Here is a 12,663-nt window from a genome sequence, read left to right on the forward strand (position 1 = left end):
AGACATGAGGAACACCTAGGGCAGGAATCAAGGGGGTGGGGTTACAGATGAGACAAGGGGGCTTACAGATGACAGGGCAGAGCAATGTGCGTAAGAAGCACATGGGAAGGTAAACAAAAAATTGAGAACAGAGGACAGGAGCAGAAAGGACTAAAAAAGGAAAAAACACAAGACAGACTAATATAACCAAATTGACCATACTAACTGATCAGGATTACCAACCAAAACCACACTAGATCAGCATGACTCAACATATGGCCAAAATGAAATACAACTTACACTTAGATGGTTTTAGATGGTCTAATCTGGTCTTTGGTGGTATCCTGGTATCCTGGTGATAAAATATCTTCTCTGGAAGTTATTTTGTGCTATATGTAACCACTTAACCAGACTTATTTAACTTAACCATGCAGCACTGTAGATAAGGCAACCTCCCCAACTGTATATACCGTAATGTGTCTATTCAGAATAAATCTGCAAAAATGTCTTTACATGTATTTCATTTAAACAAACATTCTGCAGACACAAAATGCACGTCATATTGATATTGACTATTATGTGGGTTGACTACACATTGACTAACACAGGGGATGTGTGAATGTATGATTTATTGGCATATAACTATTGATAAAAGCATATTGCCTGCTTTATTGTGCGCAGTAGAATCACGGAATAGAACTGCTTATTTTGGATATTTAAAACCTTGTTACCCAATTGTAAGAGGATGGGGAGGTTTGATTTAATTATTTACACACAAAATAATAATGTAAAGAGTCAGCAGCCTGCAGCAGTATTACCCAGCTACAGTCCTGTAGATCCCCATGAGCTGCACACCTGATTCAGCTCAGGAAGGATAACTGGCTAATAATTAGATAATGGTATGGCTCAGATGCAGAAAAACATACAGCTTATCTTGAAGCTGGAAAACACTGGTTTACAGTTACAAAACAAACCACGTTGCTCCTGTTTTGACTGATAACTTACTACTGGTTATATATTGTACACAGACTTCTGTATGCATCCTCTGAAAATGACAGTGTTAGCCTGGCCTTCAGTTTATAGAAAACATTACTTGATTTATAAGACTGTACTGTATAATGGCTGTGTGAGGAACACTTTGTGCTGCGGTTCTAATGCCATTCATTGGTACAGGATACAGTTGTACAGCCTACACTGTTGATAATAACGAACACACAGACACAGCTGTAGCGCTTTATGGATTAGGAGGATCTAGATGGAGTGACGAGGCACCAGGAAAGAGAGTTCTATTGGATTAGACGGCCTCATAACCTTCCTCAGGACATTAAAGGCCTGAGGAAGTTGGACCAGGACATTCCCTGTGGAGAAGGCTGCTGGTCAGGGAGGACTAACTCGTCTCCGCTCTACAGGAGTCTGGACCTTTCTGGCAGCATACCACTGCACAAGAAAACAGCTAGGCTTTAAGCATGCCACAAAAGTTCAAAATCTGCCAGGTTATTAGAACCTGGCCCCTACAGTTTATCATCAGTGCAAGACTTTTCCAAGAAGATTACCATAGAACATCTAGACAAAGACCAATGCTGTGCCACAATTGCATATTACACATAAAAACTTTGAGGTAAATACTATACACTAAACTTAATAGTGCAGGTTTGGAAGGTTAGTACACAAAATATTAATGTAGTAACAAGTTTAATATTATCAGCAAGTGATGAACCGTTTGCATGCCAACATACTGTACTTGAATGTGATTAAAAGTTATCCAGCCGCCATTACCATTGCCAGACATCCCAAGTCCCCCCTCCCCCACGCCAAAAAAAAACGAACAAAAAAACTTGCACACACATCAAAGGATAACGAAACTTTACTTTTATTTTAATTAATTTTAGAGTATTCAGAGGTGAAATAAGTTTTATATTTTTTATTTTTGGAAGGCCCTGCCTCTGCTTTCTCTCACTCACTGAACAAATCCCGTCCGGGAGGGGGGAAAAACACTGCCCGCCCACACTAAAAACTGATTGGCTGTCTCATAGACTCTTTGCAGAGAACAGGCCAATCAGAACCCTCTCTGTTTTCTTTCTCTCCTTCCCACACACGATTAGAGAAAAAAAGTCTGTCGCTTGTGTGCACGTTTGTGTGCAGTGTGCTCTTGGGGCACTCGTTCTGAATTCCGGGAGATTATATGTGTAGCCAGGTGGTGAATTGAGAATACACCTTTAAAATGTGTGTCTGTAACTTTAAGAAACACAATCAGAAGTGTTGTCAGAGGAAAGGGAGGAGCTAAGAGCATGGTAGAGAAGGAGGCTCAAGCTGCATGGTGGTGCTTCATTTTAGGATCCATCCAGAGCCATCCTAATGAAATAAGAGGTAAAAATCAGGAAATACTGAACAATATAACGTTTAGTTGGCCTATAACAGTAGTAGATGCCTATATTGCCTTTCTAAACATGTATTTTGAATGAATCACAACCAGATGCGGGCAGATGGCATTGTTTCAGTGGGGTAGTGTGCTCCTCGTGGTCAAGCCTTGTATTTTTCTGGGTTACAGAAGCTGTTTGTCCAAGTTCACTTGATGAAATGCTCAAATCTTGTTGAGTAAAGCTGAGTAAATCGAGGTGAGCTTAAAAACAAATATAAAAATAGCTCTGTTAATGGTATTAATTTTCTGTAATTAGTGCCACTACCAAATACTGTACTGTGTTCTAAGTTAGTGTTTTACAGTGTATTAATTTTATTTGTATTGTTTTAAATACAACTACATCAGAATAAAATACCCAAAAAAAGTTCTTTTGTCATTTGGTGTGCGTCCTTTCCCCGGTGACATATGTGACTCGCGGGCATCAGGGAGCCACTACCGAAATGCGGGAGACTCCAGCAGCTTCAGGGAGACTTGGTTTGTCTGCATTGCACCAGCATCGTTATCCACAATTGTTTTAGGCATGAAGGCCGCCTCCCTTTCTGTTTTGCCTTGCATTGTGGGATAACATTGTCCTTTTTAACCATACTCAAACAATGAAGTATATGGTAAATTTCACACTCAAAATCTAGTATTAGTAATAAATAGTGGTGTCAATCGATTTAACAATATTCTGTGATGTAACTGCGATTAATCGCACTTGTTCTTCTTAAGATGCAAGTTTTTATAGTGGATATTTAGATGTAAATAAAAGAATGAATGTAAAATGCTATTATATTATTTTAGTGGTTTCAATTAAAACACTAGGTTTTAAACATGATAAAAAAGTACTTACCTTTAATGAATAGCACACCTCCGTTCTCCCACAGCGTTCCGAGATCCAGACAGTTTACCAGTTTGTCCAAACACCCTTCAGACTGGGTGACACAAGGCATAATTTGCCCCGATAAATCGCTTAGCGCTTTCCTTCTCCTTTAAGATGTGTCTGAAAATTAAAAAAATGTATTTTGTGCAATTGAAAAAATATTGAGTAAATGTAAGAAAACTTTACCGTACTGTGCCACTTGGTTATAAAATACTGTGACATCACAATATAATACATACATAATACATGTAAAAAAAAAAACACATTTATTTATACAGATTAGTATAAATAACAGTATTAATAATAATATCCTGTCTGTGTATAAAGTCCTATCTATATTTCATAAACACTGAAAGCATGTGGGGTCTATATAGAGTGCATGATTCATTTGCCATTGGTATTTAATGGGCCTTGAACAGAACACCTACTGTAGCTCTGTTCTGCTAAATCCCAAGCGAGATGAAATCAGATTAAGCAGGAAACAGTGATCATTTCCCTCTGGTCTGCTGCCAGTAACGGGCCGTCTGCTGGCTGCCTGCATGGTTTGGATGTGTGTGGATGGGGCTTTGAGCTTGCGGAACATCAGTGGTGTGTTTTCTAGGATCCAGGGAATGATCTAACACAGCCGCTTGCATTGAGGTGTCCTACATTTTGGGTGTATTGTGAGTCACTAAAAGCATTTTAAAATAGACCTGACAAACATGTTGGAGGAGGATTCATAGTTCATTGCTCACTTTTTCTCCAGTGGTTCAGACGGTACAATGTATTCCTATTCCTAACAGCTGAGCACATAACCATGTGGGTCTACATAGCATGACTTATAAAATAATATCTAGAGAAAAAGGGATAAAAATGCGAGCTGCTTGCATTTGCTGCCAAAAAATAAACCATACTCTCCCACTAGATACCCTGACATGGCATATTGTTTCATAAGAGACCCATGTGAAAATGAGTTATTAATATCCAAGAACGACGCATGCTGTCGTGGAGCTCTCCTCCGGGGACAAAACACTGATTAGCATGCAGTTCATGCTGAAGTTCACTGAGTACGTCAGATTCTTTTTGTCATTTTTAACCAGTTTCTTTGGCAGCAGCAATCTCACACACAAGCAAACCGAGCTCTTTTTTTTTTTTTTTGCTTGGTGGAGGCAGCTGGGTGGTCTGCATCTTCTCATGGCTTCTCATCTCCTGAAAACAATTGCTACTCCTATTGTTCTTCCTGTTTTGCCGGCTGAAAGCATTCTGCATTCAGTGAAAATTGCAGTGCTCTGCAAAAGCCCCGGTTACTGGGTAATCTCGTTACATGGCTCAGATAAATAGCTCAGATTCTGCATCATTTATGAGGAAGAGGTGGTAAAGGAAACAGGCAGTAATAACTGCAAGATTGAACAGAAGCTGGATGAAATTTGCCGAACAAAATAAAAGCTAAAATCTGCATTATTAGTTTGCACCTGATTTTCCTAGTGGCACAACATCCTGTTTTACTGTTTTCTCCACTGCCATCCTTTCTGTAGCTTCACTCACTGGAGCAAATGAACATTATTGTTTCATATTGAGACCCATTTTATATAAATTCATTTTTTGTACAGTATAGGGTCTTTTGTGGATATTGTATTGTAGGCATATATTGCAGGCTTATACTGTAATTATGTTGATTGTTTTTCAAAGGGGACTTCTTCCCTCCATCACCGAGATCTACACCACACGCTGCATCCGCAAAGCCACCAGCATTGTGGACGACCCCATTCATCCCTCACACAAACACTTCGCTCTGATGCCTTCTGGCAAAAGATACAGGAGCATCCGAGCCTCCACTACTAGACTCTGCAACAGCTTCATTCACCAGGCAGTCAGACTCCTCAACGCACAGAGACAGAGCTGAACCTTACCCCACCCACCACACACCCAACACACAAACTGAACTGAACCCCCCCCCCCCCTTACACACAAAGACTGAACTTCACCCACACACACACCCACTCAGCACACAGAGGCTGACATGTCTTTATTCCTATCAGCAATATTTGCTGCCACTCTCAATAACTATAAACTCTCTACCTCAGTAACTGCTGTGATTATGTTCTATATGTTACAGTATGTTACACATCTCTGCACCTTATCCTCACTATACACTTATTATACCTTATCGGTACTGCACTGTCCTGTCTTTTAAATTGTTTTGTCTTTTGTATTTATTGTATTTATTGCTACTTAGTGTTATAGTTTCATGTTGCACTGTCGTCACTCCTGCACTTTATGTTGTCTATTGCTTGTTGTTCTATGTTGCACCATGGTTCCGGAGGAACGTAATTTCACTACACTGTGTACCTGTACTCAGTTGTACTGACAATAAAAGCCTCTTGACCTCTTGACTTGACATTATATACCTCTTTTTACACTAGGTACACAAATAGGTCTATGCGCTATACAAAATATGTTCATGAAGTTCTTTGCAGAAAATCACTCTTACAGTAAGACTCTAAAGATCTCACCAGCTCTATCCTTGACAGTTTCAGTCCCTTTCAGAATGGGCCGTTTAAGGGCTCTGTCACTTTTATGCACATTAGCTGTTGTAGTGTAACTTTGTGCTAAATGGCAAAACACGAATAAGCTAGTTCATGCTTAGCTGCTTAACTGTGATAAAAGCACAAAACTCCTTATTATTTGAGCATACCTCCCTCATCTGCTGAATGGTCACAGACAGTAGGTACAGATCCCTCCATCAGATGAAGTCTGCTGGCCAATCTTGCTGTCCACTATAGTGCACAGCAGCTAAGTAGCTGCTATCTGAGATGTAAATTTAGATATATTTAAAAGTATTTAATGTATTGTAACCAGTGGTGGACTTAGAACCAGGGGCTATTGGAAAGGCAGGGGCAGAAAAATAAAAAGGGAACATACTTCATGAAATGGGGCTTGCACAGATTGGGCGTGGCTGTAACTAAAAACATAAATGGATGGAATAGACATTTTAGAAGTTTAAGTTAAATTTTGTACCATCACTGAAAAGAATGTACTTTGTTGTGTACTATCAAATACAGTTACCATCAAACAAACTAAAAGGCCTCATATTATATATAATCTACTGGTTGGGCAGCACCATGTTTTTTTTTATGTGTAGGAGAACCTTATTTAGCACTGCATCCCCTTGGCACCCTTTAGGACACTGTGGGTGTCATAGAAGACCCAAGGAGCAGTTGGGCGACCCATTATTAAGACACATTATCAAACTATTAATGATCTAGAGGCACATAATCATAATTTATAGCTTGAAGGGGCACCCTAGAAAACACTTAATCACTCTTTTCTGCCACTATAGCAAGAACTTTAGGTCATTTAGGCCATGAACTCAATAAGAGAAAGACCCCATTACGTCTGTCAGAATAAAATAAAAGCTATAATCTATATTAGTTTGTATTTAGCGTGTAAACTTCACTCAGCCTGATGTTCCCAGCAGCACCACATCCCCGTTTTACCGTTTTCCCAACTGTCATCACTTCTGTAGCTTCACTCGCCGAAGCAAATGGACATTATTGTGACCAACTGTAGCACGCAGGCCTTGCATCAGCTAGATTTCAATCCGTTTCATCAGCAGAAGCCCTGAAACAGCAGTAGAATGTCTCTGCTCAGCCAAACTATGTAGGGGCCACAATATGTGATCGATATTCTCATTCACAGAGGACTAACCCCTGAACAACACAGCATCTTTGTCAACAATTCCTCTACATTGCAGCAGCCATGGGCGGGAACCTGGGGGGAGGTTACTGAGGGGTTATTTGGAGGAGGTTCAGAGTTCCCAGCAACTACAGTCTGAATACAGGAGCATTTCAATGCTTTATTGTTGGATGTCACAACCAGCGGCATCGCTAGCCCCCTTTTTTATGGGAATTACTTTTGAACAGGCCTAGTAACTGTGGAAGTGACAGTTTCTCCATAAGGTAGAAAAGTATAGCCAGGGGAGCAAACAGGGATTCATAATAGGCTAAAAGCTTATGGTAGCTCAAAAACTAAACCACACACAATTTTATTATTTTAACCAATAATGTTGTGGCTCGAAGCTAATCCAGCTAAAAGATAATAAAGCTACAAACTCACTTGCTGTGCTGAGATGACACAATAGTTAAACGTCACAAAAAAATATTAAATCTATGGGAAGTCCTACAAGCCCTGCTAGTAATGCAAGCGTGTTTCATTAGGAGGAAAAATAACAGGGTTGTAAACAGACATGTTAAATGACATCTGAGCATTTTCTCCCCAAACGAATACTCGAAGGCTACGTTGACATTACCAGGCTAAAGTGACTCAAATCAGATTTTTTTCTCAGTGTGCCTCAGATCTGATTTTTTTCATGGCTATGTGAACGTGCCAAACCTTCATTTTTTTTTAAAATAAGATTTGAGTCACTTCAATGTGGTCCTAAATCCGATCGATGAACATGCAACAAATATAACGTGTGTTGTTGTTGGTAAAGAAGGCGACATTTATACATGTATCAAAGTGCGCATGTGAGGTGTTTCAGGGACAGATTCGTTCACTTTACACACAGATACAGGTCACTTACCTTTGTGAATGTGACCCCTCAAGATCTGATCTGAGAAAATAATCAGATTCGAGCAATGTGGCTTGTAGTGTAACCGTAGCCTACTGTGGAGAGTGGGAAGGTGGCTTCCAGGTGGGTGTGGGCTCTGAATGCATTTGTACTTGTGTTTTTACTGGAACCAAGTTGGACTGACAGTGTTGTGGATCCAATATGGATCCTCTGTAAAAACGGAGAATGCATGTACTACTAAAAGTCACACAACTAAGGTTTTTTTTTTTTTTTTGTAGTAAATAATGGTATTTAGAGAAAATTAAAGACTAGTTGTAATGGTCAGGATGTAACCTTGTTCCAGCTGCATCAGGCCAACTCTATTAGGGCTTGTGTTAGCCTGTAGTTAATATGCTGGCTCCCTCTGCTGCTCACATGACACTACTACACAACTACACGCCCTAAGTGATCATGATTAAGCTCCAAAAACCTTTGAACAGATATACTTGTCACAAAAAAAGAACTAAATAATTAAATTTGTGTCCTAATATATGGTCCTTTTTTTAGCAAATATTCTGTATAATGTGTTTTAAAAGGAAAAAAGTAATTGAATTTGTATTTAAAACAAGATTACCATAATTTATCTGCATATTCTTGAATGGAAATCAAAATTCTCTTTTTTATCTAATTTATCTAGTTTTACCTCTTAGCCCTTTTATTAATTTTAATAGTTTTATCCTTTTATTTGTTTCATTACTGGTTTTACTTTTGGCCTTTTACCTTTTTATTTCATTTATTTCATCCTCTTAATTTTTATACTTTTTTAACTTCTTATTATTATTTATTGTAGTTCCATCATTTACCTTTTATATAATTTTGGTTTTATTTTACTTTACTATTTCTTTCATTGTGTTTATATTTTATTATTATAATAATTTAAATCTTTATTTTATTGCTTTACATTTTAGTCTGCATATCCTTTTATTCTGTATTATTTGATTTCTATTTAATTCAATCTTATATTGTTTGCTTGTTTTTATCATTTAAACTTATTTTCTCTTTAATTGTGTGAATGCTCGGCTGCATTAAAAAATAAGGGTTACTCTGAATGTATTACTGAGTGGAAATAAAGGTTGGTTGATTGATTGAACATTATTTACTGCATTAATAAAGTATTGCAATTTAGTAATGTTTAATAATGTTATAACTAGTGTCAATTATAATAATAATAAGTTGAGATATTATTGAATCATTTTTAACCATTTTTATTATTTCTGTATGTGATGCTAATTGTGAATCTTACTGAAAAGTGTTACAAATAATCACAACCACTATGATTTTACTTACATAAGAAGTTACATTACTGACATCACAGCACAACACAAATACCGTGATGTCACAAATGAAACTCTTTGGTTTAAAATGATGTTAAAACACACCTGTAGTCTTATAATGTATAAATTTACAGGTGAGTGTGTATGCGTCTTCCTGAGCTGAGCTGTAAGACATCTCGAGGTTACAGACTTCTGTAGATAAACTCCTTCAGAGGATCCACCTGTTTACCTGAAAACAACTAAAACTTAACGAAAAACAAAGAAAACTACTGAAACTACTGTGATGTCGTTAATCAAACTCTTCAAACTTGTTGTTCATTCATAAATAAAGACACACCATTGTGATGTCACTGTAATGTAAAACTATTTTGGCATCAAATTACAGTGACTACAACCATTATGATTTTACTTACATAAGAAGTAAAACTAAAACTAAAACTGTGATGTCACTCTTCAGTTTAATCTGCAAGTCATTTGGAGGTTGCAGAGGCTCTCTCCTCCTCTGTCAGTCTGTGTTATTGATGGGCCTGTTCTCCTCTCACGGACAGCCCCATTAATAAACATAAATGTGATTTATCTCCAGCGCTGGAGCCGAGGTGAAACCCAGAGGCCTGGCAGCCCTGAGGCTCTCCTGCTGAAGGTCTGTGGGGGATAATGTCGGGCATGAACTCCCCTTTACACTCGCTCTTAAATTCCAACACACTCCTGAGCCCGATCCAAGAGTAATAACTCTTTTATCACTCCCCTGACACTGACACACACACACACACAGTAATAGTTTTGTGGGTTAGGAAAATGATTTCATTATTTACTTTAATAAAGGCTACATTAATCATTAATTATAGACAATGGACGATATGGGAAAATTAAATGCAAGACTTATATTTAACATCACTCAAGAGATTAAATGAAGACCACTAAATTTGTGCAAAACATCAACACACAAAATCATTACAATTACAGGCTTTACTGTAAGCTTGTGATAGTCAAAAGATTGGACAAACCTTATCTCTTTCAATGTGTTTTCTTTCTCTTTATGTTTTTTTGACATTGTAAAGTTAATGTTGAAGACATTAAAGGTATACATAAGTTCAGTATTATTTTGTAAAGAAATAGTGTTAAACTAGAATATATTTTATACTTTAGAGTCTTCTTAGTAGCCACTTTTAGCTTTGAGGACAGATCTGCACACTTCTAGTATTTGAATCTTATTTTTAATCTCACGAGGTAGAGTCTTCTGGAATAGTTTTCTCAGCGTCTTGAAGGAAGGAGTTCCTGGAGGTGCTGAACTATAGTTGCTGCTTATCCTTCACGCTGTGAAGCTCCATCTTATTCCAGATCACCTCAAATCACCATCTCAGTTACGATTAGGTCAGACAATTGCGGAGGACAAGAACTTTTTTTGTTTACTACGTAATTTCATGTCTATTTTCTACAATGTAGATTAATATTAATTTACAATGTAGAAAATAAAGTAAATAAAGAAATATAGAAACACACTAAATGAGCAGGTGTGTCCAAACTTTTGGCTTGTACTGTGTTTCAACAAATAACAGTTTTGCACAAATAAAAATATAAAATAATATAAAATGCAAATTAGGTTTATTCTACCGGTTTACATTAAATTTACACTTCCCAAACCCTCAGTATGATCTTACATCAGTTGGCCATTCCATCATAATAAGCTAATTTGCTTATTTGGACAATAAAAATAGAATTGTATTTACTATCTTTAGCATTTTAATCTTCATTTTAACAATAATAAGAGATGGGAGCAAAATTACTAAAACACTATTTTATTTATATTTGTTTAAAATAATTATAGCTAGATATGATGGATTTCCTAAAGGAAACACTATATTATAAAGAAGCTGAAAGGCTGTGTGTATGTGTGTGTGACTGTGTGTGTATGTATATTTGTATATTACCCTGTCTGGCCAATAAAAAGTCTCCACCTGGAGTAAATAGAGTAAGTAAATGATGTGGATTTGATGCTGCAGTTGGTCAGGTTTAGGTTCAGCAACAGTATGTGCTAAAAGAATGAGGTCAGCTGACTACCTGAATATACTGAATATAGACCAGCTTATTCCATCAATGCATTTTTTCTTCCCTGATGATCACGGCCATATTCCAAGATGATAATGTCAGGATTCAGTTGTGAAAGTGTGATTTGGGGAGCATGAGATCATCAATTTCGCAAATGGATTGTTCACCACATAGTCCAGACCTTAATCTCATTGAGAATCTTTGGGATTTTTTTTTTTGGCTAGGTTTGTTTGTCCAGGCAGTGTATGTGTGTATGGTTGACATGCCGAGGAACTTTTGGGAGTCAGGATTGTGTATGTGCTGTGTCATTATCTGTGGCTAGAGGTACTAGTAGGACTGATTGTTAGGACTGATTGTTGTTGGGACTTCTTTACACATAATGCACATCATGCTTTTGGCCTGAACTTGAGCTGGTCATGTTGGCAGTTGTTAAAAATGTTTTCCACTTGTATAAATTACCTTACGGACAGCAGAATTAGAATCTCAGGATCTGGCCACAGTGAACCACTCCCTTTAACAACCAAACTAACAGCTGAGATTTACCTACAACTAGGGTTGCAGCGGTAACCGGTTTCACGGTATACCGTGGTATTAAAATGCACGGTTATCATACCGTGTGTGTTTGCTTATTACCGGTAAAACGCAAGCCAGCGGAGAAACTCACCCGCGCATGCGCAACTCTGCTCCGCTTCAGCTACTCAGCACACAGCGGTGAGAACGGCAGAAAGTGCATCAGACTAGAGCTTAGATTCTCTGCCCGAACCAGACCTGACCCGAGGACCGACCCGAAATCGGGTCCGTTCGGGCCGAGATTTCCCACCACATTCCTCGGGCCGGGTCGGGTTGGGCTCTAGAAAATAGTCTGAGATGTAGGCATCTGTTTTTTAATTATATATTTTATTTTTAAATAAAGCTCTGGTGCGATAATCACTATGTTAATGCTAAGTAACCAATTATTATTGTTAATGAAAACGAACCAAATAACGAAAACTGAAACTTAACTAACTTAATTATAAGCACTGTTTTCACTACCGCAGTTCTACAGCGGGGGGTGTTGTGCCGATTCTGTCCGCGAAGCGGGAGTCGGATTGAGCAGGGAGTCGGATTCGGCATAACAGCGGCAGCACGGCTGCACCTCGCGGCCCGCGGTGTTAGTTGTAAGCGCTCGCGCTAGCCGCAAAATACGACAGAAAACACTGAGAAACTGCAGAATTATGAATTGGACTAAAATGAGCACGAGGAGATAAAAGAGAACCTTTACCTGTGAGTAGCTCACATCAGAACACGCAAATCTCTCTCTCTCTCTCTGTGTCTCTCTCTCTCGCACGTGAACTTCTCCGCACTGTGTTTAGCTGTTCTTAAAAATAATTTTAATTAAATAATAGTTCTATGCTTCTATGTTAGTGTTAATTTACATAATTCTGATCATATTTCGCTCATTCAAACAGCCCGAAAACAGACTTGTAATCTTGTAATCAACAAGCTTGTAATCAAT

The sequence above is a fragment of the Astyanax mexicanus genome, chromosome 3 (genome assembly GCF_023375975.1).
Source record: "Astyanax mexicanus isolate ESR-SI-001 chromosome 3, AstMex3_surface, whole genome shotgun sequence".
NCBI classification, from domain to species: domain Eukaryota; kingdom Metazoa; phylum Chordata; class Actinopteri; order Characiformes; family Acestrorhamphidae; genus Astyanax; species Astyanax mexicanus.